The sequence below is a fragment of the Gavialis gangeticus genome, unplaced genomic scaffold (assembly GCF_001723915.1).
Source record: "Gavialis gangeticus isolate Ggan-Ray unplaced genomic scaffold, GavGan_comp1, whole genome shotgun sequence".
NCBI lineage: Eukaryota > Metazoa > Chordata > Crocodylia > Gavialidae > Gavialis > Gavialis gangeticus.
The window spans coordinates 7,909,571-7,912,407 of record NW_017729012.1 but is presented as its reverse complement, the minus strand read 5'-3'; the positions used below and the strand labels follow the sequence as shown (position 1 = coordinate 7,912,407).

General features: G+C 47.0%; 1 protein-coding gene across 1 annotated transcript in view; it reads left to right on the top strand.

Annotated features, from left to right (window-relative positions):
- Nucleotides 1-2,837, top strand: part of VMP1 (vacuole membrane protein 1) — a 109,223-nt gene that overhangs the window by 4,873 nt on the left and 101,513 nt on the right. The window lies entirely within an intron of this gene.

Genomic DNA, 2,837 nt, shown 5'->3' with positions numbered 1-2,837 from the left:
GGCGCCCAGAACTGGACGCAGTACTCCAGCTACGGCCTGACCCGTGTCGCGTAGAGGGGCAGAATCACCTCCTTGGACCTGCTCGGACCTACTTGGACATAGCAAACAGCAGGAAAAATAAACCGGCCACGAGCAAGGCCGGGTGGGTTGTTTGGCTGAACCGAAGTTCACAACCAAAATCGGGAAACATTTATGAGAGAAGAAAGCGGGAGAGCAGAGGTACAACTCTCTAAAATGTCCAAGGTTCCCACCTCCGGGCTGTCTCTTGCTTCAGAGCACAGAGTAGGTGGAAGCGAGCTTGTTGGTTCTAACCGTGTCTCACTTCTGGACTGCTCTTGTGCTGTCTTTGGAAACCGAGAGAGTTGTGAAAACAGCTTAATGCCATGGTTACTTGAATCCGAGGCAACTTGCAGTCTAAGGCAACCTTGTACATGGAAAATGTATACATTCGTTAGACTTTTTCATGTATAGAATCTAATTAGCAGAAGGTTGTCTTAAATTTATTCACCCTGACTACTGCAGTGGGGAAAGCATTGTGTGTGTGTGTGTCTGTGGGGTGGGGTGGCAAGTGGCCTGACCCCCTACCTGTTGTCCACCTCCACCAACTTGTACCTCCTGGAGCCATTCCCCCCTCCCCCAGTGCCTGTGTGGCCCAGCGCCTGCTCCCCTCCTCCTCGCTGCCTGTGCCTGTCCTTCCTTCCTCCCCTCCCACCGCACTTACTGTCAGTTGTGGTTCTGGCTCAGGACTGGGAGGACAAGGTAGCTCTGACCTGGGCCAAGGTCAGAGCTGCAGCAGCTGCCTGCTCTCCGCCCCCCACCGGCCTTGTACTCAAATCCAAGATGGGGCTCTCCCCCATGTTGAATGGTGGGGGAAACCTCATCCTGGATTTCAGTAAATAGAGTAGTTTCCCTAGTGTTTAAACATAGTGGGGTCCTCAAAAGCCTTTGTGCACTAGGAAGGGATTCTTGTAAGCGCTCTTATCTGCTCCCATACACTGCACCATTCACTCCCTTGGCTAAAGTACAAAGTGTATCTCCCGTGTAAAGCACTGTTGGCTGGAAGAAAGGAGATGCATTAGTTAATGGCTGAACTACAACACCATTTGAAGACTCATATTTCTGGGTAGTTCTCTTGAATGCTGTAGCAAACTGCTCCAAATTTGGGGAAGGAAAGGGTTTTTTCCTCGTGTTAAGATCAGACAGGCGCTGCTTCAAGTGCAGCTGGCTGGAATTCCAGGCGTAAATTTGCTTTGCCATTGGGAGGACTTGTCACAATTTACCTTTGACTTTTTGGTAAAACACAGCAGCCATTTTGGTGAGCTGCCTCACTGAAGAAGGAACATTTTGACAAACAGTAATTGTCTTTGTCGTGAAAGTCTCTGGATCACACGCGTGCTGAATAGAGTGCTGTGGGCTGCCTGTCCAGCCCCACGAGGAAAATCTTGTGAGCAAACCCCAGCATTGCTCTACTGTTACCAGCGTAAGCAGGCCAGATGCAGCATGAAGGGAAAGTTGTGTTGTTCCATTCAATATTTATTCCTGTTTTGCTGCTGTATTGTGCTTCAGGTTGACTTCCATCTTGCTGTGGAAAGCACTCCTTTTCTCATGCTCATAAGGTGTGGGTCTGGGGCTTACTTTCCTTTCACTTGTAGCCTCAAGCCTCCATAGATTGTCCATTCAAATTTATCTCTCCTTAGTTGCAGCCGTTGCAGCCTTAGCTTCCTCGCTCAGAGTGTGAAATGTCTCTGCAGTTGTCATTTAGGGATTAGGGAAAAGATGGATAGCACTGAGTCTGAACAGTCCTGGAGAGCTGCAGATTTTGCCCGCCATTAAAATGTTAAATGAGGTGAATGGAAGTGCTGCGTGACGCTCCCATCCCAGCATCCCGTTCAGCGGAGCACGTCATCTTGACTAAGTCCATTTTCTTAAAACATAAGCAAGTAGAGTGCACAGGCTAGGCCTCTTCCAGTTGACATCTCTTTGAAAACTATGCTAGCTAAATGCATGCAAAGGAAAAGGAAAGGATTAGAACAACTCAAATTCCCATGTGTGAGGTTTTGAAATGCATGAGAGCTGTGCGTCAGCCGAACAAAGTTTGCTTGAGTTTTGGCCCTGCAAGGCTGTCTTCCGGTTGGGCCCTGTCCCAAAACCACATGCCCAAATGGCTTTCCCTTCCGAAGGAAAGGGAGTCTCTGTAATCATCAGTCAGTGCAACCGTGGTCTTCCAATTACACCATTTCTTTTCGACTCCAAGCCTAATGCACGTCTCCCTCGTAACCACATCATAAATTTGGTTACTAGAAAGTAGACGATCTTCCATCCTCAGGGATTCGTCACCCCGAAGAAATCAGGACCTGGCTCAATGTTTGGTCTCTGTATCAAAAGCCAGTATTGTCGTAATTGTAAGTTGATTCCTGTGTTTAAGTTGGTCCCTCATTTTCAGCTTCAGTTCTAAGACAAAATGGCTTACTCCCTTTCCCTCCCAGCTATACATCAGTGACTGTAGAAAGTCCTTAAGCTGGTATTGTCCTTAGAAAACCCCCAGGAGAATCGAACAAGTGAGAATAGGATCCAAGTTGTTAAAGGCCTTACAAATATTAAAGCAAGAATTATACTGAAAATAATTCTGATTTCGTTTTCTATTGCAAAACAATGTAAGGACGAAAGTCAAGATTGTGTCCTGGTTGCAGGTTGATACTGTGCATGTGTCGACTGTGACTTTTTTTTTATTTTAAGGGTTTTTTTAATAGCAGGGGAAAAATAGGTCAGCTTATAAGCAACACAGTACCATAGCTACCTCTTTCTTCTGATGTGCATTGGTGTAACTCCACTCACTT